The sequence below is a fragment of the Lissotriton vulgaris genome, chromosome 6, assembly GCF_964263255.1.
Source record: "Lissotriton vulgaris chromosome 6, aLisVul1.2, whole genome shotgun sequence".
Classification (NCBI taxonomy): domain Eukaryota; kingdom Metazoa; phylum Chordata; class Amphibia; order Caudata; family Salamandridae; genus Lissotriton; species Lissotriton vulgaris.
Window position 1 is genome coordinate 1,713,243,030 of NC_141694.1, and position 26,298 is coordinate 1,713,269,327.

Below are 26,298 nucleotides of genomic sequence, written 5' to 3' on the forward strand. Positions count from 1 at the left end.
TATAGAAGAGGCAAACTATGGAAAAGTCGTCTGCCACCCGTCACAACAGAGGTTTTCGAACTTTGTGTGCAGCGGCAGCCCCGCCCCACTTCAAAGTGAGGGACTGCTAATATCTCTCCTATATGAATGCAAATCTTTCTTCCCCTTTTATCCCTCCGCTATCCTTCTCACTCCAAGTAACGGACTAATATTCACCACTGAAATTACTTCCTATTTCACCATATTAATTCACCACTAATCATTTGTAGGCTTCCTGAATAGCGTGCGTCAACAAGCGCTATATAAATACAAACCTTTGTACTACTCGATCCTTCTGCTATCATTCAAAATCGAAATAACTGACTAACCTATCCACCACTTAAAATGTACTTGCATGTTTCACTATACTAATTCAACACTAATCCTCAATGGGTCCCGGAGTAGCGTGCTACTCGCCGAAAAAGCACTTTGACGCCTCGTCAGGGGTAGTAAGCGCTATATAAATGCAATTACAATACAATACAATACTCAATTGTTCAAGGTCCCCAACTATTTTATAGCTACATCAATCTTTCACATTATTCGCATTTCTGTGTCCTGGTATTCGTCCCGCATCCCATGGATGCGTCTGGTTAAATCGGACATAAGCGTTCAGCCCAGCACAGGACGCGGGCAGGCCTACTGGACTTAGTACTGAGGGACAACAGATTTTAGGAAATGTGCATCATAGAACAAGTTCCTATGCAAGCGATCAATCAACCAATTAATCAATCAATCAGTATTTATAAAGCACAGCAATTCACCCCTGAGGTTCTCAAGGCGCTGGGGTTGGTAATGGTATCTGCTTTGTGGTGATCTCTTCATTCAAACAGTCAGGTATTGAGCCTTTTCCAGAATTCCCTTAGAGATGCAGCATTCCTATGGTGCAGGGGAAGGTCGTTCCAGGGCTTTGGTCTCCAGGTGAGAGACGGAGCATCCGTTGCTGATGGCTTGGCAGATCTGGGGGTGAGGGGGGCTCGGGGGTAGGAGGGCGGGGGGGTATGCGAAGAAGAGAAAGGAAGATCGCAGGAGTCTGGTTGGTTTGTGTAAGGTCAGTCATCTGCTGATGTAGGCTGGTCCTACGATGTGCAATGTGCAGGGCTTTTTTGTATGCATGGGTCAGCATCTTGAACTTGCATCTCTTGTGGATCGGGAGTCAGTGTAGCTTCTTGAGGCGAGGGTGATGCGAGTCCGTCTTGGGAGGTCGAGAACGAGTCTTGCCACCGAGTTTTGTATTGTTTGTAGTCTCTTTAGGAGGCATGAAGTGATTCTTACGTAGAAAGTGTTCCTGTAGTCCAGCCTGCTACTGACCAGGGCCTGTGTGGCGGTCCTTCTGGTGTTGATTGGGAGCTACCTGAAAATATTATTAAGAATGCATAGGGTGTGGAAACAGGCATACAAGACTGGATTTACCCTTTTCTGTATAGATAACTGTCATAATCTACTTGCTATCCAAGATATTGCTGGCGTGGTCTGTCGGGCGGGGGAAGGACTGAGTTCAGCAGGCCACAAAGTGTCGTTCCATGGCGAGGTGTTTTCCCAAAGAGGAGGACTTCCTTCTTGTCCATGTTGAGCTTGAGTCAATTGTCCTTCATCCAGTCAGCGATGTTCATCATTCTTCTGTAGAAGTTGGCTTTGGTGGTGCAGGGGTCTTCTGACAGCGAGAGGATAAGCTAAGTGTTGTCAGCATAGCAGATGATGCGGAGTCTGTGTGATTTGACTGTGTTGGCCAGGGGGGGTCATGTATGTGTTGATGATGGTAGGGCTGAGGGATGATCCTTGTGGGACACCACAAGTGATTTTCTTAGGTGAATGGTGGAAGATGGGTTCTCTGGGTTTTTCCAGTGAGGTATGAGGCGATCCATTTGAGGGCCTCTCCCTAGATTCTGTTTTGGTGGAGTCTGTTGACTAAGATGTGGTGGGATACGGTGTTGAAGGTGGCTGACCGTTCCAGGAGGAGGAAGGCTGCTATTTCGCTGTAGTCAGGAAGGGCCCTGATGTTGTCTGTGGCTGCGATCAGGGCTGTCTCGATGCTGTGGTTGGCTCAGAATCCGGATTCAGAGGGGTCCAGGAGGTTGTAGTGTTCCAGGTGTTCGGTGAGTTGCTGGTTGATTGCCTTTTCGAGAAACTTCTCCGGAAAGGGAAGCAGGGAGATGGGCCAGTAGTTCTTCAGATCTGATGGGTCAGCGGATGGTTTCTTCAGGGGGTACCTCACTTCATCGTGTTTCCAGTTCTCAGGGAAGGAGGTCACAGTGATGGTGGTGCTCAGGACTTTCTTGAGCTCGTGGTCAATTGCCTTGCTCCAGAGGTTTAAGATGTGATGGGGACATGGCTTTGTGGGTGCTCCAGAGTGTATAGAGTTCATGAAGAAGATTGTGGCTTTAATTGTGAGAGGGTCCCAACGGGTGAGCAGGTGTTTATGGTTTGTGTGTGTGAGTAGGCTGATGTTGGCGGTAGCAGGTTTGGGGTTTACATTCTCGTAGATGGCTGAGATCTTGTCATGGAGGAAGTCCACCAGGGTGCGTCACAGTTCTTGGGAGGGGACAATGTGCTTCGCGGTGGCTGCAGGGTTGGAGAACTCCTTCAACTTGCTGCGTGTTGTGCTGGCGGTCTGCTAAAGAGTTCTTCTTTGTTTTCCTTTAGAGCACTCATGTTTTGCTAGAGAACTTAACTTATTTAAAAATGTTAATTTATTTCAGTCAACCAGGAATTGCATGGGACACAGCTGACTATGACATTGTTCTGTACTGGAGGTACCCTCGGTGACTCCATTAGAAATGTCCTTACACCAGAGACGTTTTAAGGTATGGGCAAAGAGGGCAATTGCCCAGGGCCCCCCGGAAAAGTAAACATTCTTTCGCTCTAGCTCACCTCTGTCTATTTCTATAACTCAGCCACCCTCCTCTCTGCCTAAATCTATTTTTGACACCGTCCCTCTTTGCCCAGAGTAATGTTAACAATTTTTAGCAAGACATATTTCAGCTGTTTCTGAAAATGTGTTTGACATCATGCAGACTTCAATTATTGATAATAAAATTCAAAGTTGTTACAAATAGGGGGCCCCAAAATAGGTCTTGCTAGGGCCCCAAAAATCCTTAAGGTGACACTGGCATAGTCACCACCCATAGCTGGACAAAAGGCGAGGCAGTTTCGCCCTTGCAAACCACAACTACCATTATTCAGTCCTACATCGTCATTTAGAAATTTGTGTATTTAAATTGCTGGTAGCTAGCATGAAAGTGCTAGTCATACGCATCCACCTGTCGAACACCTGAAGTGCCACGTACTGCACTGCAGAATGCCTGAAGTGCCACGTACTGTACCGCTGAACGCCTGAAGTGCCACATAATGCACTGCAGAAAGCCTGAAGTGCCACGTACTGCACTGCAGAACGCCTGAAGTGCCACATAATGCACTGCAGAAAGCCTGAAGTGCCACGTACTGCACTACAGAATGAATGAAGTGCCACATACTGCACAGCAGAACGCCTGAAGTGCCACGTACTGCACTACAGAATGCCTGAAGTGCCACGTACTGCACTACAGAATGCCTGAAGTGCCACGTACTGCACTACAGAATGCCTGAAGTGCCACGTACTGCACTACAGAATGCCTGAAGTGCCACGTACTGCACTTCCGAAATGCATGAAGTGCCACGTACTGCACTGCAGAACGCCTGAAGTGCCACGTACTGCACTGCAGAACGCCTGAAGTGCCACGTACTGCACTGCAGAACGCCTGAAGTGCCACGTACTGCACTGCAGAACGGCTGAAGTGCCACGTATTGCACTGCATAACGCCTGAAGTGCCACGTATTGCACTGCATAACGCCTGAAGTGCCACATATTGCACTGCATAACGCCTGAAGTGCCACGTACTGCACTGCATAACGCCTGAAGTGCCACGTATTGCACTGCATAACGCCTGAAGTGCCACGTATTGCACTGCAGAACGCCTGAAGTGCCACGTATTGCACTGCAGAACGCCTGAAGTGCCACGTACTGCACTGCAGAACGCCTGAAGTGCCACGTACTGCGCTGCAGAACGCCTGAAGTGCCACCTACTGCACTGCAGAACACCTGAAGTGCCATGTATTGCACTGCAGAATGCCTGAAGTGCCACGTATTGCACTGCAGAACGCCTGACGTGCCACGTATTGCAATGCGGAACCCCTGAAGTGCCACGTACTGCACTGCAGAACACCTGAAGTGCCACGTACTGCTGCACGTACTGCACTGCAGAATGCCTGAAGTGCCACGTACTGCACTGCAGAACGCCTGAAGTGCCACGTACTGCACTGCAGAACGCCTGAAGTGCCATGTATTGCACTGCAGAATGCCTGAAGTGCAACGTATTGCACTGCAGAAGCCTGACGTACCACGTATTGCACTGCAGAATGCCTGAAGTGCCACGTACTGCGCTGCAGAACGCCTGAAGTGCCACCTACTGCGCTGCAGAACGCCTGAAGTGCCACCTACTGCACTGCAGAACGCCTGAAGTGCCATGTATTGCACTGCAGAATGCCTGAAGTGCCACGTATTGCACTGCAGAACGCCTGACGTGCCACGTATTGCACTGCAGAACGCCTGACGTGCCACGTATTGCAATGCGACATGCCTAAAGTGCCATGTATTGCACTGTGGAACGCCTGAAGTGTCACGTATTGCACTGCGGAATGCCTAAAGTGCTATGTATTGCACTGTGGAACGCCCGAATTTCCACGTATTGCACTGTGGAACGCCTGAAGAGTCATGTATTGCACTGTGGAATGCCTGAAATTGACAGAGTCTCTCCAAGAACTAGAGGGTGGCGGGTCACTAGCAAGTGAGGATCTGCACACAACCTGAAAAGCATGTGCCATCAAGTTGGTGCTGGTGTACATTGTTGCTGGCGGCAGGCTGCGTTTACCTGGCAGGCTATAAAGTGTTACTGTTCATATGGGAATTCTCAGAGAACCTCCTAAGAGGAGTCCTGATGCTGTCAAGCTTTTACGAGATATACTTTAAGTGATTTTCTAATGTTTTTTTCCGGCTAATGCGTTCCCTTGTAGCGTTATTTTTGGTCGGTGCAGGTGGTAAACCAGGGACATTGCCTGGTTTACTGTGGGTTAGCAGCCTTTCCTGGCTTTCAAACAGGTGGTGGATTACAGGTATGTTTGTAGGGATATCAATGGAAGATTGCAGGTGTTTTGTTAAGCAAACATAAAAGTCGGACAAATCCAGGAGATCGCATATCCTGCATAAGAGCTGGCAGGTCTTCAAACTAGTGTTCAATGCCGTCACCATTTAAAAAAATGCTGTTATTAAAAACAATTGCTAATTTTACACATAGTAAGAGTTATTTGATCTCTATTTGGGGAATCCATTGTGTCATTTGCATTTTCTTTACACGCTTTTGGGCATCGAGTCAGATCTCAGCAAGGGACACTGCAATGTGGCTAAAAAGTATTTTTTGGGATGATACATATCTTTATGTATTCCTGCTGAGTTAGCAGCATAACTCTATGCTAGTAAGTAGGGTTAGTGTTCTGTTTTACTAGTGCACACTGTGTTAGCTACTACTTTACAAAAGGGTTAGGCGATCTTCCCCACTCATACTTTTGTAAACATCGGGGAATGGTGCATTTTTTAATTTCAATGTATTTGATTGATTTTTACAAAAACAATACCAGGAAAACAAGGCAAAACAAGAAATAACACACAATAAAGCTCTCGTCATTAGTCAGAAAGGATAGAAGGCAATTGTTCTGATAATGCTATTTGGCATTGGCACTTGCAAATGATATATTTGAGAAGGCAGAAAAACAACAAAACAGATGGTTGAGCTACCTCATATCGACAAGTTACCATCAGGTCATTGGATATCTCTAGGTAGTATCAGCAGTGAACAAGAGTGTAGAACACCTCTAGGACATATTTTTTATCCTCCTATAGCTGTATAAAGAAAGTAAAGAAAAGAAAAGAGCCTAAAATAAATAAATAGGTAAATAAGCACATAAGTAAATAAAAAATAGAGGGAACCAACTCGGGTTCAAGGGGTACTCACACTGATAGTACATAGTCCGTAACTCTTCATCATATTGGCGGTTTGGTACGATGGCCGTAGTTCAATCCTTGCTGTGAGGCTTGTTGGCTCTAGTGAGCCAGCTAGCAATATGGATTTCAAAGGGGTTTAAAAACCGTAGAGGCGGAGTCAAAAGATTTCCACATTTTAATGTGTTTTGGTTTCCATGGGGAGACTTGTAGGCTGATATTATCTGTGCCCCTCATAAAGGTTAGCCATTCTGGACAATTTTCGTATGGAGTTTTATGAAAACTTTTCCAGATACACAGGACTATTTTACATGCCAAGGTCAGCATTAAGTCAAGCAGAAATCAGTCATCATCCCCCTTTAGTTCCGGGTCCTGGAAACCAACTAAGGTATACAATATCTCTTTAACTGTGGAGATGTTAAATGTCTGGAAGATGTGTTCAAAGACCTTGTTCCAAAAGCTTTTTTTAATAGCGGACAAAGAGAAGCATGTGTGGTAAGTCACCTGGTTGAGAGTTGCAATTCCAACATTGTGGAGACTGGGTTAGTTTAAGCCTATAGAGTCTGGCTGGGGTCGAGGAGCTCCTGTTTATGATCATGTATTTTGTCTGAGAAAGTATGGGGGATATGTTGTGTTTAAAAGGCATCATATGGACTTGTTCCCAATCTAGTTTAATTGCTTTACTGTTGTTGGACCTGGCCCTGCCCAGGTGCGGGTGGCATGACCTCGTAGTGGTTTGCAGCCATCTTGTTTAGTAGCTTTTCGATCCATTCCCCTTATTATTTATCTGACCCAGGGAACATAGGAAAAATATGAGACTGATACCCCTAAAAACAGAATTACGTGATACACTCTTTAGGAAGAGTGCTCTCCACCTCCTAGGTCTAGAAATAGGACTTCCTCCAGGCAATCTTGCTGGACGATACTGCTAGGATGTGTATTCCCCGTCTAGAGACAGTGACAGGGCCTGGGGAAACTCCGCCATCTGGTATCTGCTGTCTGCCCTTTTGATTAGAGGGGAGGAGTAGTTTCGGGGCTGCCTCCTATCCTCCACAATGCCGGCGCCGCTTCCTGCTGAGCGGCTGACGACCCTGCCTTCCTGCTTCAAGACCCCTGACGGGGGCCACCCCCAAACGGGCTTAGGGGAGGGAAACCCCTGGCCTACATGAAAGGAGATCAAAGACATTTTGAGGGATAAAAGACGGACACTGGAACTAGAGACTCAGATCTGCTGGGGTAACCTCCGAAGAGGTACCCCCGGGAGCCCTCCTAAGGCACGACGGATGTGCTTACCATCTGAGCCCTGCTGACGGTGTCACAGCTCCAAGTCTTCGCTATCCACAAAAGCCCTGCTGACGCTGTCGCGGCTCCAAGTCCTCGCTATCCACAAGGGCCCTGCTGACGCTGTCGCGGCCCCAAGCCTTTGCTATCACCTGAGCCCTGCTGACGCTGTCGCGGCTCCAAGTCTTCGCTATTCACAAGAGCCTGCTGACGCTGTCGCGGCTCCAAGTCCTCGCTATCCACAAGGGCCCTGCTGACGCTGTCGCGGCCCCAAGCCTTCACCATCACCTGAGCCCTGCTGACGCTGTCGCGGCTCCAAGTCTTCGCTATCTACAAAAGCCCTGCTGACTCGGCTCCAAGTCCTCACTATCCACAAGGGCCCTGCTGACGCTGTCGCAGCCCCAAGTTTTTGCCATCACCTGAGCCCTGCTGACGCTGTCGCGGCTCCCAGTCTTCGCTATCCACAAGGGCCCTGCTGACGCTGTCGCGGCTCCAAGTCCTCGCTATCCACAAGGGCCCTGCTGACGCTGTCACGGCCCCAAGTCTCCGCCATCACCTGAGCCCTGCTGACGCGGCTCCAAGTCTTCGCTATCCACAAGAGCCCTGCTGACCCTGTCGCGGCTCCAAGTCCTTGCTATCCACAAGGGCCCTGCTGGCGCTGTCACGGCCCCAAGCCTTCGCCATCATCCGAGCCCTGCTGACGCTGTCTCGGCTCCAAGTCTTCGCTATCTACAAGAGCCCTGCTGACGCTGTTGTGGCTCCAAGTCCTCGTTATCCACAAGGGCCCTGCTGACGCTGACGCGGCCCCAAGTCTTCGCCATCACCTGAGCCCTGCTGACGCTGTTGCGGCTCCTCGTCTTCGCTATCCACAAGGGCCCTGCTGACGCTGTCGCGGCTCAAGTCCTCGCTATCCACAAGGGCCCTGCTGACGCTGTCGCGGCTCCAAGTCCTCGCTATCCACAAGGGCCCTGCTGACGCTGTCACGGCCTCAAGTCTCCGCCATCACTTGAGCCCGCTGACGCTGTCGCGGCTCCAAGTCTTCGCTATCCACAAGAGCCCTGCTGACGCTGTTGTGGCTCCAAGTCCTCGCTATCCACAAGGGCCCTGCTGATGCTGTCACGGCCCCAAGTCTTCGCCATCACCCGAGCCCTGCTGACACTGTCGCGGCTCCCAGTCTTCGCTATCTACAAGGGCCCAGCTGACGCTGTCGCGGCCCCAAGCCTTCGCCTTCACCTGAGCCCTGCTGATGCTGTCGCGGCTCTCAGCTTGCACCACCACCCGAGCCCTGCGGACGCTGTCGCGGCTCCAAGCTATTACCATGACCCGAGTCAGGCAGATACTGTCGCGGCTCACGCCTGTCTTCCACCTGTACTGAAAGATCAGGAACCCAGGGTGATGGATTCAGAGACCTAGTTTGTATGTGATGGTTACTGCATGATTTATGTCAGTGTTTACCAAAAGAAGAAAGAAAAATTTCTTTCTAGAGTCCCCTCACTCACCGGGGTTTCCCCACGGTGACATGCTTCATCATTGGGGCCATCCCAGTTCTCTACGAAAAGGGGCGTGCTGCGACTAGCGAACTACGCAGGAGCACTATATTTGTGAAAAGACTATGTGTGGTGTGAAGTGATGTGATGGTGGAGTGGGTGTATGTGGATTAAAAATACCATGCATTAAAATGGGGGTGACACTGCTATTCAACCTGTAATGGGGTAAAATCAGTGTTCTATGGTCGACAATATGCGGTCCGGAGGGGAACGAGTAGGTAATGCCGAGCGGTTTTGCCGATAAGGAACAATGCTTCCATGAGGTGATCCCGCCCCCGCCAGAGACCATGAAGTGCTATTAAGCACCAATACATAAACATCGTTAAGGTACAAATCGTATGTATAATACGCATGCTTTAAATTTAACAGCGCATAAAGAGTAATCTCACTAATCCTATTCATTTGAATATAGGAGTGGTATATACAGGGCTAGACCCTGTATGGTCCTGATGAAAAGCTTGGGGAGCTTGAAACATGTCGACCATAGAAAACTGATTTGACCCCATTACAGGTTGAATAGCAGTGTCACCCCCATTTTAATATACCAAACTAGGAGCAGAATAAAATTTGTTGAGGCCCACTAGCATGGTATTTTTAATCCACATACACCCACTCCACCATCACATCACTTCACACCACACATAGTCTTTTCACAAATATAGTGCTCCTGCGTAGTTCGCTAGTCGCAGCAAGCCCCTTTTCGTAGAGAACTGGGATGGCCCCAATCATGAAGCATGTCACCGTGGGGAAACCCCGGTGAGTGAGGGGACTCTAGAAAAAAAAATGTCTTTCTTCTTTTGGTAAACACTGACATAAATCATGCAGTAACCATCACATACAAACTAGGTCTCTGAATCCATCACCCTGGGTTCCTGATCTTTCGCTACATGTAACTGGAGGCCGACCTAGTTTTGTTTATCCTCCTTCTCCCTCTATTTCTCTTCCACCTGTACTGACCAGCAGCAACATAGGGTGCGTTCCGCACGCCTGCCTGCACTGCTGAGGGCGTCACGAACTGTGAGAATTCCACACCGAGTACCCAGTGTACTCCTGCCCGCACTGCTGGTGCGCCACGAACGTTGAGGACAGAACCAGGAGTACGAAGCCTACTCCAGGCCGCACTGCTGGTGCGCCCCGAACCCTGAGACTAGAATCAGGGCCTCATCGGAGGTACTGTGCAGATTGTATGGTTATTCACCTACTGAGAGAGTTATATAAAGAAGCCTATATTTTTACTAGAGCTCTGTGTCATGTCTATTTTGGCGTGGGTCTCCTCGACTACTACGTGTAATCCGAAATACTTGGCCCGCTAACTAAAGAGAATAAACCTGCCTGCCCTCGCTACCATCCTCCCAAGGGGAGCAGGCGTCATTTTGGGAAGGGCCCCTCCCTTCCTGTACGTGGGAGTGGGGTTCCTACTGGACTGGGGTGCGACCCTCAGCCAGGTGGGGATTCCATTTCTAGCAACTGTTCAGTTCAAAATCCCATTTTTCCTCATTAGACTTGTGGGCCTTGCGGGGCTCAGGGAGTAAGGACTTGTAGATACTTGAGACCATGTGACCGGTGTTAAACAATTTAGTCAGAGTGAGGGGTGCGAAGGGTTAGTAGCCAGTTTAGAAATCTGTATCTTAAGTTTCAGAAAGCTATAAAAGTCTACATCAGTTTGTGTTCTCGCTCTTTTGAGGACAGAGAATGGAATGGGAGAAGTATTCTCATAGAGGACCTAGATGAAGTTGCTGCCTTTTTGAGACCAGTCTTCCAGTATAATTATTTTTTATTGTGCCAAATCACCAATGTATTTGAAGCAACGATTTTTGTATTGATAGTGTGTCGAGACCTGCTAGAGCGTGTTTAGTGTTAAGTATGATATACTTAGAGTGTTCTCACATGGAGACCTCCATAATCATGATTGCTGGGAGTGGGATATCATTAATCAGATTTAATTCTATGTCTAGCCACTGGGGTCTGTACTCAAGCTTATCCATGAACCATGCAGCTCCCCGTTTGCAGAGGTAAGCAGTTTGGTAGTTCTTAAAATGGTGCATTTTTTAGCACAATGAGCTAGTAACTGAGTACAATTGATATGGCTTAAATACCAATCCAAAAAGAGTGTCTGGAACGTTATCCCAAGACGTTTGGTACATTTTGTGTAGAAACAAAGTGTTTTACAGCATACTGGGGTAAAAGTTGTAGCCAGAACTGATACGACTTAAACACGACTTTCGCTAGGCATTATGTCCCCTCCCCCAACACTCACATTCTCCTTCTCCCAATAAACCTACTGTGAATTTTGGAGGACATAGTGCATTTTAAAACCCAATAGTCCAACACTATTGAATGTGCGTGCTTGTCAGATAGCGTGCGTTACGAAATAATTACATGTAGGTGCCATCCATCGGATGGGACTGTCCTGTCCAAGGATAACCAATGTCTAAGAATAAATACATTTTGAGTTATTTGAAGGAAAGGACTCTTAACAACGCAAATTGTTAATTATTTCTCAATTTTAGAAACAGTTAAAAAATACCTGTTGATTTGCCATGTAAACTTTATTGTTCTTGAAATTTGGGATGTCAGATCAGAAACGGAAGCTCTTAGAATTGCACTGCATGTTTTGCATTGAATTGGTGCGTGCCATCTTTGGTGACGTAACCAGGAAGGACAGGACTCCACTTGAGAATGTGTAGTGAATGCCCAGAAATTCCCCTTTCCTGTGATGTAACCGACCCACTGCCAGTACGGAGTCCTCACAGGTGTGAAACACCCTTCTAGTGCTTGCCCCCCGCCCCAGTTTAAAGTGCAACCTCCCTCCTCCACTCACGCTCCACGTCACACTCCCGGACCCATGGAGTTATTTGTTGACAAGGGCAAGTGAGTGCAGAGTGTGAGTGCAGAGTGTGAGTGCAGAGTGTGAGTGCAGAGTGTGAGTGCAGAGTGTGAGTGCAGAGTGTGAGTGCAGAGGGAGTGCAGAGGGAGTGTAGAGTGTGAGTGCAGAGTGAGAGTGAGAGCAGAGTGTGAGTGCAGAGTGTGAGTGCAGAGTGAATGCAGAGTGAGTGCAGAGTGAATGCAGAGTGCAGAGTGAATGCAGAGTGCAGAGTGAATGCAGAGTGCAGAGTGAATGCAGTGTGAGTGAAGAGTGAGTGCAGAATGAGAGTGAGTGCGGGTGCAGAGTGAGTGCCCCCGCCCCAGCTTAAAGTGCAACCTCCCTCCTCCACTCACGCTCCACGTCACACCCCCGGATCCATTGAGTTATTTGTTGACAAGGGCGAGTGAGCGTAGAGTGAGTGCAGAGTGTGAGTGCAGAGTGAGTGCAGAGTGAGTGCAGAATGAGAGTGCGTGCAGAGTGAGTGTAGAGTGAGTGTGACTGCAGAGTGAGTGCAGAGTGAGTGCAGAGTGAGTGCAGGTGCAGAGTGTGAGTGTAGTGAGTGCAGTGAGAGTGAGTGCAGAGTGTGAGTGCAGAGTGAAAGTGAGTGCAGTGAGTGCAGTGAGTGTGAGTGCAGAGTGAGTGTGAGTGCAGTTAGTGCGGAGTGAGTGCAGAGTGAGAGTGAGTGCAGAGTGAGAGCGAGTGCAGAGTGAGTGCAGAGTGAGAGCGAGTGCAGAGTGAGAGCTAGTGCAGAGTGAGAGCTAGTGCAGAGTGAGAGCTAGTGCAGAGTGAGAGTTAGTGCAGAGTGAGAGTTAGTGCAGAGTGAGAGTTAGTGCAGAGTGAGAGTTAGTGCAGAGTGAGAGTTAGTGCAGAGTGAGAGTTAGTGCAGAGTGAGAGTTAGTGCAGAGTGAGAGTTAGTGCAGAGTGAGAGTTAGTGCAGAGTGAGTGTGACTGCAGAGTGAGTGTAGAGTCAGAGTGAGTGCAGAGTCTGAGTGAGTGCAGAGTGAGTGTGGTTCAACGATGATCTTAAGAAATCCAAGAAACTCTGCCGCTCCCTTGAGAAGGCCTGGAAAAAAAACCCAAACACCAACACCAGAGACGCCTTCAAAAACGCCACCCGCATACACCACCAACTAATCCGATCTGCCAAGAAAGCCGCATTCAAAGACCGACTAGATAACAACGCCCACAACAGCAAGGAATTATTCAACATCGTCAAAGAATTTACCAACCCATCAGCCAATTCCAACGACATCACCCCCTCTCAAACCCTCTGCAACTCCCTAGCTTCATTCTTCCACAACAAAATCGCAGACATCCACAACAGCTTCGACAACCGACCTGGAGACCAACCCACCCATCCTTCTGCAGGACCTTCACCCCCCTTGAACATCCTTAATGACTGGAACCCAATCTCCACTGAGGACACCATCCGCCTGATGAACTCCATCCACTCAGGATCCCCAACTGACCCATGCCCTCACCACATCTTCAACAAAGCAGACTCCATCATAGCACCACACCTCGGTGATGTCATCAACTGCTCCCTCAACTCCGCCACCTTCCCGGAAAGCTGGAAACACGCAGAACTCAGCGCCCTTCTGAAAAAACCCACAGCTGACCCCACCGAACTCAAAAACTACCGCCCCATCTCGCTTCTCCCATTCCCGGCCAAAGTCATCGAGAAAGCTATCAACAACCAGCTCGCCACCTTCCTCGAAACCAACAAATCCCTCGACTCCTCACAGTCCGGCTTCCGAGCCAAACACAGCACTGAAACCGCCCTCATCGCAGCAACAGACGACATCAGAACTCTACTGGACAATGGAGACACAGTCGCCCTCATCCTCCTCGACCTCTCCGCTGCCTTCGACACAGTCTGTCATTGCACCCTCTTACAGCGCTTCAGAAACGTCGGAATCCAAGGAAAAGCACTGGAATGGATCACCTCGTTCCTCACCGGAAGAACCCAGAAAGTCCGCCTCCCACCATTCAAATCAGAGGCCACTGAAGTCATCTGCGGCGTGCCACAAGGATCGTCACTCAGCCCCACCCTCTTCAACGTATACATGAGCCCCCTTACGGCCATCGTTCGCCAACACAACCTAAACATCATCTCCTACGCTGATGACACTCAACTGATCCTCTCACTCACCAAAGACCCTAACACTGCCAAAACCAACTTACACGAAGGAATGAAAGAAGTAGCCGAGTGGATGAAGCACAGCCGCCTGAAACAGAACTCAGACAAAACAGAAGTCCTCATCTTAGGCTCCTCCCCCTCCGCCTGGGATGACTCTTGGTGGCCAGAGGCCCTTGGAAAAGCACCCATCCCGACGGACCACGCACGGAACCTGGGCGTCATCCTGGACTCCTCACTATCGATGACCAGACAAGTCAACGCCGTTTCATCATCTTGCTTCAACATTCTTCGCATGCTCAAAAACATCTTCCGCTGGATCCCCACCGAAACTAGAAAAACGGTCACCCACGCACTGGTCACGAGCCGCCTGGACTACGGAAACACCCTATATGCCGGTACCACCGCAAAACTCCAGAAAAAACTCCAACGCATCCAGAACGCTTCAGCCAGGCTCATACTAGACATCCCGCGTAAAGAACACATCTCTGGCCACCTGAAAAACCTCCACTGGCTCCCCGTAAATAAGAGGATTACTTTCCGCCTCCTAACCCACGCACACAAAGCACTTTACGAACTTGGACCCGAATGCCTCAACTCACGACTGTCCTTCTACACCCCCTCCCGCCAGCTACGATCCTCCAACCAAGCCCTTGCCACTGTACCTCGCATCAACAAAACCACCATGGGAGGTAGATCCTTCTCCTACCTGGCAGCTAAAACCTGGAACTCACTTCCCACTCACCTTCGCCTTACTCAGAACCACCTAGAATTCAGAAAGCAACTTAAAACTTGGATATTCGACAAGTAATTCCCCACCCTTCTCCAAGCGCCTTGAGACCCTATGGGTATGTAGCGCGCTATATAAATCTCTTGACTTGACTTGACTTGACTTGAGTGCAGTCAGTGAGTGCAGAGTGAGAGCAGAGTGAGTGCAGAGTGAGTGTAAGTGCAGAGTGAGGTCAGAGTGAGTGTGAGTGCAGAGTGAGTGTGAGTGCAGAGTGAGTGTGAGTGCAGAGTGAGTGTGAGTGCAGAGTGAGTGTGAGTGCAGAGTGAGTGTGAGTGCAGAGTGAGTGTGAGTGCAGAGTGAGTGTGAGTGCAGAGTGAGTGTGAGTGCAGTGTGAGTGCAGTGCGAGTGCAGGTGCAGAGTGTGAGTGCAGAGTGTGAGTGCAGAGTGTGAGTGCAGAGTGTGAGTGCAGAGTGTGAGTGCAGAGTGTGAGTGCAGAGTGTGAGTGAAGAGTGTGAGTGAAGAGTGTGAGTGAAGAGTGTGAGTGCAGAGTGAGAGTAGAGTGAGTGAGAGTGAGTGCAGAGTGAGTGCAGAGTGAGTGCAGAGTGAGTGCAGAGTGAGAGTGAGTTCAGAGTGAGTGCAGAGTGAGTGCAGAGTGAGTGCAGAGTGAGTGCAGAGTGAGTGTAAGTGCAGAGTGAGGTCAGAGTGAGTGTGAGTGCAGAGTGAGTGTGAGTGCAGAGTGAGTGTGAGTGCAGAGTGAGTGTGAGTGCAGAGTGAGTGTGAGTGCAGAGTGAGTGTGAGTGCAGAGTGAGTGTGAGTGCAGAGTGAGTGTGAGTGCAGTGTGAGTGCAGAGTGTGAGTGCAGAGTGTGAGTGCAGAGTGTGAGTGCAGAGTGTGAGTGCAGAGTGTGAGTGCAGAGTGTGAGTGCAGAGTGTGAGTGCAGAGTGTGAGTGCAGAGTGTGAGTGAAGAGTGTGAGTGAAGAGTGTGAGTGAAGAGTGTGAGTGAAGAGTGTGAGTGCAGAGTGAGAGTAGAGTGAGTGAGAGTGAGTGCAGAGTGAGTGCAGAGTGAGTGCAGAGTGAGTGCAGAGTGAGTGCAGAGTGAGAGTGAGTTCAGAGTGAGAGTGACTGCAGAGTGTGAGTGCAGAGTGAATGCAGAGTGAGAGCAGAGTGAGAGCAGAGTGAGTGCGAGTGCAGAGTGAGCGCAGAGTGAGAGTGACTGAAGAGTGGGAGTGACTGAAGAGTGAGTGACTGCAGAGTAAGAGTGAGTGAAGAGTGAGAGTGTGTGCAGAGTGAGTGCAGAGTGAGAGTGAGTACAGAGTGAGTGCAGAGTGAGAGTGAGTGCAGAGTGAGTGCAGAGTGAGAGTGAGTTTGGAGTGTGCAGATTGAGAGTGACTGCAGAGTGAAAGTGACTCCAGAGTGAAAGTGACTCCAGAGTGAAAGTGACTCCAGAGTGAAAGTGACTCCAGAGTGAAAGTGACTCCAGAGTGAAAGTGACTCCAGAGTGAAAGTGACTCCAGAGTGAAAGTGACTGCAGAGTGAAAGTGACTGCAGAGTGAGTGCAGAGTGACTGCAGAGTAAGTGAGTGCAGAGTGAGAGTGTGTGCAGAGTGAGTGAGTGCAGAGTGAGTACAGAGTGAGTGCAGAGTGAGTGCAGAGTGAGAGTGACTGCAGAGTGAGTGCAGAGTGAGAGTGACTGCAGAATGACTGCAGAGGGACAGTGACTGCAGTGTGCGAGTGTGCAGGGTGAACAGTGTGCGAGTGTGCAGGGTGAACAGTGTGCAAGTGTGCAGGATGAACTTTATGTGAGTGTGCAGGGCGAGCAGTGTGTGAGTGCAGGGTGAGCAGTGTGTGAGTGTGCAGGGTGAACAGTGTGAGTGTGCAGGGTGAACAGTGTGTGAGTGTGCAGGGTGAACAGTGTGTGAGTGTGCAGGGTGAACAGTGTGTGAGTGTGCAGGGTGAACAGTGTGAGTGTGCAGGGTGAACAGTGTGTGAGTGTGCAGGGTGAACAGTGTGTGAGTGTGCAGGGTGAACAGTGTGTGAGTGTGCAGGGTGAACAGTGTGTGAGTGTGCAGGGTGAACAGTGTGTGAGTGTGCAGGGTGAACAGAGTGTGAGTGTGCAGGGTGAACAGAGTGTGAAGGGTTAACAGAGTGTGAGTGCAGGGTGAGCAGTGTGTGTGTGTGTGTGCATGGTGAACATTGTGCGAGTGTGTGCATGGTGAACATTGTGTGAGTGTGTAGGGTGAGCAGTGTGTGAGTGTGTAAGGGCAAGGAACGAACACTCAAATTAATTCCACCACACACACACACACACACAAGACCACACACAAGACCACACACACACACACCACACACTCACCACCACACACTCACCACCACACACTCACCACCACACACTCACCACCAGCCGTCAGTGCGCGCTTTCACCGGGCACAAAAACCACCAGCTGTCAGTGCACACTTTCACCGGGCACAAACACCAGAAGTCAGTGCACACTTTCACCAAACACACACACCACCAGCCATCAGTGCACACTTTCACCAGGCACTCACAACACCAGCCGTGAGTGCACGCTTCCACCAGGCACACACTCCTCCAGCTGGCAGTGCACGCTTCCACCAAGCACACACACCACCAGCCATCAGTGCACAATTTCTACAGGCACACAAACCACCAGCCATCAGTGCACACATCAATTGTTAACGCATCCACAATTAACTATTGTAGCAATCGCAGTATGGTGCACTTTACTTTTAAACATATTCATCTAAAGCGCAGCATGCCACCATTGCTACAATTCCAATCGAACCCACATAATTCCACTACACACCGCATGCATACACTCCATAACATATGGCTAAAAGACATTGCCATTTATAATGCCATTAGCTCAAACTCAAATAAATCCGAGACCTATTGCATTTACATTGCTTGTTTATTAAAGCACTGACTAGAATTTCAACATAATTTTGGGCCCTCTCCGTGCTGCTCTACTGTGGAGGAGATCGCGCTCACACTGCCTCCCAAGCCCTAGCCCCCAGGCAGAGATTCCCGTGGTCTGGGCATTCTTCACCAGCCCTGGCTCCATGTGTGTTCCGGGATGGTCTGGATACATGAGTCCGTCCAGGCGAGTGCTGTACCATCTTGAAAAGGCACAGAAAACCAGAGCCTGTGACTTCTCAATAACCTGAACAGGCAGCTTCGAATGAGGATTCTGCAGACGGTCAACTCTTTAATGCAGCACTGAGCACTTAAAGATAAGAGAGGCCCAGCGACTGCTGCTATCAGAGCAACATCAGTTCGGGTGATTGGCAATTTAGCAGAACCGCCTAGTAGAGAAAGTTGGTTAGTGGATGTCCAGAAGAGGCTCTCAATCCATGCTCATAGAGTGATGTCTGCAGTTGGAGGAGTGACATATACCTATGAAATGCTGCAGGCAGTACTTTAAAAGAAAGCATACAAGGAGGAGCTACGCGGGCGTCCAAGATGGTCGCGTAAGCAGAGGGCTCACAGGACCCGCGCCGCCCTCCTGCGACTATCCTCGAAATATCCTGGTTATTATTATGGGCTTTTGAAGATCTACGCTTGCTGACTTCACTATCCTTTCAAAAATTGAATTTGGATGTTGGGAGCCGATTTTACGTCAACTTCATCTTTCTGGCCCACCCCGATCGAGACTGGGGACTCTGCTGCTTTGGTGGGACGAGGAGTAAGTCAACAACAACGGCCTTAGGGACATCCTCCCAGTCGGCCTCATTGTTGCTTTCAGTTTCGATTTCTCCTCGACCCCTTGAGTGACTATTCTACGAGCGGATCGGCTCCCAAGTCGGTGCAGCTTCGACCCGCTGTGTTGGCCTGCCATATCTCACCACCCTCGATTTTTCCCTCGATTGCATTCTACCGTTTTGGCCTAAAATTCAGATTTGGTATCCCACCAGCACCGGCCATTTTCACCAGATCCAGAGGGCCCCTTCGGGGCACAGCTTCCAATATGGCTTCCAAACCTGAGTTTGAGAGGCGCAAGACGATGACGCCGATCCGTGGGGGACCTACTCAGACTAATGTGATGGACCGCTATACGCAACCGAAGGGTTCCCCCGGTAGTACCGGCCGTACTCTTGCGGACCCCAGGACGGACTCTACTGCGCCATCAGAGGTTTCTCTCCAGGACCTGGAGGGCCATTACTGGGATGAAAGCTGATATGGGACTACAGTATGAGGCTCTTGCCTCCAAGATCGATACTGTGGCTGTCGATGTCACACTTATCAGAGCGGATCTGGCCAAGACCAATGAGAGGGTCAAGGCTTTGGATTTAAAGACCTCCAGTCTCATCACTGATATAGCGGACAAACAGTCGGAAATTGGCAACCTACGATCATCGCACGACTTGATGGCCCGACGACTGGACGAATATGAAAATAGGGCCCGGCGGAACAACATACCCTTGGTGGGAGTGCCGGAAAATCCCGATGACACCACCGTAGACCACCTTGTGGAGGATTTGATCCTCAACCATCTTGCTCCCGCCGGACTCAGCAAATTCTTCGCTGTTGAACGTGCTTATCGCTTACGGGGTGGGAAGATTAAACCAGGGGCCCCCCGAGGCCTATCATTGCAAAGCTTTTCCATTTTCGGGATAGAGACGCTATCCTCCAAGCCTCCCGAGGTCTACCCGGATTTTACTCTTCAGGTCCAGCAACAAAGGATGGGGTTCCAGGGAGTGAAGAGGCGATTGCGGGACTTGGGCCTCAAGTATGCGATGTTGTTTCCAGCTCGACTACGCATCGAATATGAGGAACAAACCTTTTTCTTTGATCGACCAGACTGCGCCAGTGACTGGCTCGACTCATTGCCTAAAAGAGACGATCTAAACGGACGCCCCGGTGGAGCAGAGGGGGGTGCATCGGCCCAGGAGTGACATTGTGGTTCTCGACGTCTGGTTTCTTGTTACTACTTATCAGCTGAGTTATGCCATTTGCTTCATTATTGTTAGGGTTAAGCCCGAGGGTGGTTCGGGTGTGGGTTGACTATTTTCCTCCTCCTGGGTTCTTTGTGTAGTGTAGTTATGAGAGGGTGACAGGCACACGGCAAATTGGGGTGGCTCTTGAGTCGTACGCAGGGGTGCAGGGTGGGGGGGTGTTGTAACGGGGGGTTGTTGGGGGGTGGGGGGAGGGATTGTTATTGTTTCTGTATTTGTTTTGTTCACATGGCACTGTATGCTTTGCTCTTATCCTTCTGTAGTTGGGTTCCAGGGAGGGAGGGCTAAGGTCCTTTTCCGGGATGGGGGGGTGGTGAGTTAAAGTTGCTGTCCTGGAACGTTAATGGTATGGGGGATAAGATAAAATGTGGGGTTGTTTCTCAGTTCCTTCAACGCCAGTCCCCTGACATTGCTTTGTTACAGGAGACCCATCTGGTAGGGAATGCTTGCCGGGCTTTGGATAGGCGTGGGTATAGGCTGGTTGCTCATGCTGGATTTACCTCCGGTTCCAGAGGGGTGGGCATTCTGATTAGATCCTCTCTGCCCCTTGCAATAGACGAGATAATGCTTGATGATAGGGGTATATTTGCTGCTATTTCGGGGAGATGGGAGGGTAAGATGCTCTCTATAGTTAATGTGTACGTCCCCCCGGGTCTCCATGCCACTACTTATGCTGACCTTGGTCGGCTTTTGTTGGGGCTTCCTGATGGTCTCCTTATTCTTGGGGGGGATTTTAATTCTGTGGTCTCTGGTAACTTTGATCACTACCCGCCCAGAGATTTACCGAATTTCCAGATGTGGCTTTCTGAACTGCTGGAAACCTTTGGATTGGTGGATGCTTGGAGGATGCTACACCCCGCGCAACTGCAATATACGTTCCATTCTGGGGCCCACGGTAGTCTTTCTAGAATTGATTATTTCTTACTGCCGTCGGCCCACTCTTCCTCCGTGCGAGAAGTCTGTCACCTCCCCAGGAGCATCTCTGATCATTCTCCCCTGTGGCTAAGGGTTGCGGTTGGGGTAGGTAGCGAGGGGAGAGTTGCTCCTATTAACCCTTGGTATTTGCGAAACCCCAAGACACGCTCTGAGCTGGTCAAGGCCATTGATTACTACTTTAATGAAAATGTGGGGTCTGTCTCCTCTTCTCTTTCACTATGGGAGGCTTTCAAAACTGTTATTCGGGGTTATTCACTGTCATTGATTGCTGCAGCTAAGAAGGCTAAACATGAAGAATTATTGCGTCTCGAGGATGAGATAACAGTACTTGAAAGTGAATTGGTGGGAATGATACCCCTGCAACTTTACACTCCCTAGCTCTGAAGCAGGCTGACTACAGAGCCTGGTGACAGACGCAGCCAAAGTCATGAATAGAGAACAGCAGGGTAGACTCTACGATGTGGGTGATAAGGCGGGTAAGCTTATTGTGTGGTTGGACAAGTCAGAGAGCGAATCGAGTTGTGCCGGTGATTGAAAAGTCGAATGGGGATCGTGTGTCTGACCCGATTGGGATTGTTGATTGCTTTGTGGACCATTTCCAGACGGTCTATGCCTCGGTAAGCGATAGAGATGAGCGTGACTCCCGTTTGCCGTTGCGCGATATCGCGTTACCCTGCCTCTCTGATGAGGATAGGGCCATGATGGATGCGCCTACAACAGTGGATGAGGTCGCTGGTGCCATTCGTGCCCTTCGATCTGGTAAGGCCATGGGGCCCAATGGCTTGCCTATTGAGCTCTACAAATTACGGCCCGAAAAAATGGCGCCATATCTGAGAAATCTGTTTCTCGAGGCCTTCGATACTGGTCTCCTTCCCATTGACCAGCGCCTGGCCACCATCGTTGTCATTCACAAGGAAGGTAAGCCGCGTGATTGTTGCGCTTCCTACAGGCCCATTTCACTGCTTAATGCCGAGCCCAAGATACTTGCTAAATTACTGGCTAATCGACTGATTAAGGTGGTCGGCGACTTGATCCATCCGGATCAATCCGGTTTCATCCCGCACCGAAATACCGCCCTTAACCTTAGGAGACTCCACGGAGTTCTCGCGAGAGCTGGAACTCTGACTGAGTCGGCCATTTTGGCTTCCCTCGATGCCACTATGGCTTTTGATACGATTGAATGGCCCTATCTCTGGGCAGCTCTCGCCAAGTTTGGTTTCGGCTCGAAATTTATCACCTGGGTGAAGCTCCTTTATGAACGACCACTAGCCCAGGTGGTGGTGAATGGCAGGGTGTCCGGTTCTTTCACACTTGGACGTGGCACCCGTCAGGGTTGTCTCCGTTGCTTTTTGCCCTCGCTCTGGAGCCGTTGGCAGAGTGGCTTCGCTGGGAGCCCTCGATCAAGGGTATCCAGTGGACCCCTGACTTTGAAGATCGTGTCTCGCTATATGCAGATGACATTCTTCTTTATCTCACCTCCCCCTGGAAGTCTCTTAATGTGCTTTTCGATGTTCTTACCTCCTTCGGTGTTAGACGGGACCTGGAGGGTCGGCCGAGGACAAGGGGAGAGGTCTCCGGGGAGAGCCGTCTCCAGCGATCGTACAGACAAGTAACTCCCCCCCCCCACAGAATAGGCACCACACAAGGATAAGATTTAACGTTCTTTATAAGCAATCTTGAAGTACGGTAGAATGGTACAAGGAGGTCTGGACTCAGGGGTCCCCTCGATTCTAGTCTCTTGGAAGGGAAAGGGGGTAGCGGGACAGTCTTGTTACCAATTTGGCAGTTACGATGAGGTGATGGGTAGCTCACAATCCTCGAGCTCGGTGTTCCTGAAGGACGGGTTGCGGCAGCGCCAGCAGATCCCGGAGTGGTCGAAGGTGGCAACGGTCCGCGGCAGCGCCAGCAGGTCCCGACGAAGATGGTAGTTGCAACGGATCGCGGCAGCGCCAGCAGGTCCCAACGAAGATGATAGTTACAACGGGTCGCGGCAGCGCCAGCAGGTCCCAACGAAGATGGTCGAATTGCAAAGGGCCGTGGCAGCGCCAACGGCAGGACGACAGGTCACAAGGCAGGGCTGCGGCAGCGCCAGCAGTCCGTCAAGGATGAGTTCTTCTCGGTGTCTCTCGACTCCAGGATACAACTGCCTTCCTGCTCTGGAGCTGCCCCAGTTATAGGTCTGGCGCCCTTTGATGTCCGGACCCTCGCACTTGGAGGTCGGGAGGTCCGGGATGAGGGAGTCCAGACACCCAGCAGGGGGGTGGAGCCAGCGCCCGGGGAGGCTGGGGGCGATCGGCACCTGGCGGGGGAGAGCCATCGAAACTCCTCGCTCCCATTGACCTGCCAAGTGGTCCGTTCACCTCCTGGGTGGATGGTGGTGCCGGGATGTCGGGGCCTGGCCAGGCCCAGGGTTGGGGTCGAGCTGAGGCCGTGCGGCCTCGTGGTGCAGTGTCCAAGATGGCGGCCGGGCTGGGCAATGGTGCCGACGGTGGCCCGGGCCCGGGCATGCGGGGAGGGAGCGAGCCCTTCATGTGGCCTGTCCAACATTCGGGAAGAACTCTGGACTTGTTATCAACTGGACCAAGTCCTGCGTCTACATTCTGGCTGGGGATCTACCCCCTGGTAGATTTCCGATTCAGGTGGTCGAGACTGGTTTTAGGTACCTGGGGATTCATGTCTCTTTGAATTCCGCCGTCCGTTACGAGCGTTACCTTCATGCTCCTCTCCAGCGGCTTAAACTTGACGTCTCACGGTGGCGACGACTGCCCCTTTCCCCATTGGGGCGTGCGACTCTCTTTAAGATGATGTCGCTCCCCAGGTTCCTATATGCACTTCATATGCACTTCAGAACATCTTTGGCATCGCCCTCCCTGACATCAGACGCTACTACTGGGCCTCGCAGCTATGCACAGTTAATCATGTAACTTACGCCCCTGGTCATACTCCTGCCTTTGCGATGGATAAACATCTTCTGCCAGGCGGGAATTTTAACAGGGCACTGTATTCTAAGAAACCATTTAACGCCCTGACTCGCACCACGAAAAGTGCTGTGCGAGACGCGAATGCTGCTATGGGGTGGAGTGTGGCTCACTGATTAGAGCGGCAGACCCTGATGCAGAGGTCTGGCCCGGGACAAGGGTTCAATTCCCGACGTGGCAGGGTCCTGAGCCCAAAAATGTCCACGGACTCGATAATTCTCGCCTCGGTGCCTAATCTAATCATGGGATCCCACGCTGCAACTCTGGGCAATAGCTAGCTTAATCTCCACTACGGCGGCCCACCCGCTGCGGGATGCCTGGCTTTTACCTTGGGGATGCCCAGTAAGGGTTATCTCACAGGGAAAAAGCCAGGACGGGTTCCCAAGGCAAGCGCCTTGATGCCTTCGGGTGATACGTGCGCTATATAAGTCTCAATACATTACATTACATACAATGATAGGTTAACCCGAGTGACACCGTTGTATGATTCTGGTCATCTGGGCAATTTGTGGAGAACGAAAGGATTCGATAAATGGGACATGATTGGTATAAGCAAGGTGGAGGATCTCTGGTCCAAAGGTAGTATTAAGACTTTTGAGGCGCTTAAAATTGAATATGAGCTTGACGACAAGGAGCACTTCAGGTACATTCAGGTGCGACATGCCTTGACCTCCGTTTTCCCCCCGGGGACGGAGATTCCCCAATCCTCGCTGCTGGAGGATCGTATCCTTGACGGCCATGTGCCGGACAGTACCATATCCCTGATTTACAAAAAACTCATCAATAACAGGGCTGATTTGCTTGAGCGCCTCAGGGCCTCCTGGATCGCGGACGGCCTGGGACTAGATGACGAGGATTGGCAAACGGCCGTCTCCTCCCCTAAGGAGGTGGCCATACCCGCCCGCCTCCGTTTTGTACAGTTGAAGATCCTCCATCGTGTATATGTGACTGGCACGCGTCTGGTGCGAATGGGTTACTCTCTTGATGGGCTATGTAAGCGCGGCTGCGGTATGAGTGGTACCTTCCTGCATATCATTTGGGAGTGTCTTGAGGTGGCTGCCTTCTGGTCTAGAGTGCATGCAATTATGGAAAGAGTCACCGGGGTCTCTCTATTGCCTGAGGCCAGACCATGCCTTCTTAATGTCTGGGAACCGACGGACTACAACACGGCCCAGACTTTTTGGGCGACTCTTGGTAACATGGTTGCCAAGAGGGATATTGCACAACTCTGGGGTTCCCACAGACCACCCATGATAGCGGCTTGGAAGGAGAACATGGACTGGTGTATGTTCAGAGAAAAGACGGTCTATGTGGCCCGGGGCAGACCTAAGAAATGGGGTAGAATTTGGTCCCAATGGAACACTTACTGTGGGAATGTCTGCACTCCCCCACAGGACTACACCATTGATATCTCGCTGTCCCCTTAGTTGGCGCTCCGGACTTATGTTTGTAATAGTATGTATTCATCGAACTCCTCGCCGCCCTTCATCCCGAGACATATGCTCCATTATCGTACGCTAGTCGGACTCCTCTGCCCTCTCCCTTTGATTCCCTGTAATTGATTATTGCCATGTGTCTGTGTTTTATGTTGTTAGTTCAGTTCATCAAAATTTCAAAACTAAACCTACAATACTTGTCTTTTGATTCTACGTTATGTACATGAATATATTGCGGGTCGCTTAACCCCCAAACAAGGTACTGGGGAGCCTCATTGTGAGACGTCATACTGTTTAAATGTCATAGCGGCCGGCCCGCTGGGTTGTAGGCTGACAGCTGTGTTCTGTGCATAAATATAATAAAGGTTTTAAAAAATAAATTTTAAAAAATTTAAAAAAAGCCTACAAAAATTACTGCTAATTATTTTCCACAATACCTATTTCCTCCTCCAAAGTGCCGCTGTTCTATTACATATTACAGCATTGCTGAGAAGTACAGATGCACTCCCTTTTAAATTCAAATAGTGCAGGTGCCCAGTTATAGCAATAGTCAACAGGAAAAAGTTTGGATTTAATGAATACTCTGGTAAGGTTTAGTAGCATTTAATTATTGGCAATTTTACACTGAGAGAGAGAGATGTCAATTATCTGCACTAATGTAGTGCAAGTAGGTGTAAAGTGTAGGATGAGAGGAGATTATGCTAGTGTATGAGACTTTTGTAGAAGGAGAATTGGCGTTTTGAAGGAGTGTGTGCATGGGAGAAAGCCAGAAGGATGTGGTCAGTTCTTAATTTGAATGAATGAATGAATGAATGAATAAATAAATGAATGAACTAGGATTTATAAGGCGCGAACTTAGCCCGAGGGCATCAAGGCGCATCAAGATGGTGCAGCTGAATGAGATGTAAAACATGTGTCGACCACAGGTAAGCTCCTGTGTATAGCCAGGTCCTCAAGGCTTTACGGAAGAATGCGAGAGATGCATGGCCCTTGAGCTCAGCGGGAAGCATGTTCTACAGTCTCGGGGCAAGGGAGAAAAAGGCCCTCCCTCCCCATCTGGCCTTAGCAGATCAAGGAACAGACAAAAGGTTCTTGTTGGCAGAACGCAATGCCCTGCTAGGAGCATAGAAAGACACAAGGGACCTGATGTCTTCTGCTCCAGACCCATATAGGGCACAGTGGGTAAGGCATAGAACCTTAAAGCTTATCCTAGCCTGCATGGGCAGCCAATGCAGGTATTTTCTAATTGAGGAGCCTGATGAACGTCTAGGGCCATCCGCAACAAACCTGGCTGCCGCGTTCTGCACTATTTGTAGGCGTTGAACTAGTGTTTTATTTATTCCTAAATATAGTGTGTTGCAGTAGTC

At 50.1% G+C, this 26,298-nt stretch overlaps 1 protein-coding gene across 3 annotated transcripts in view; it reads right to left on the reverse strand.

Moving 5' to 3' along the window:
• The window catches only part of BPNT1 (3'(2'), 5'-bisphosphate nucleotidase 1), a 238,623-nt gene that overhangs the window by 185,755 nt on the left and 26,570 nt on the right, over window positions 1–26,298 (reverse strand). The gene's annotated exons all lie outside the window — the stretch shown is intronic.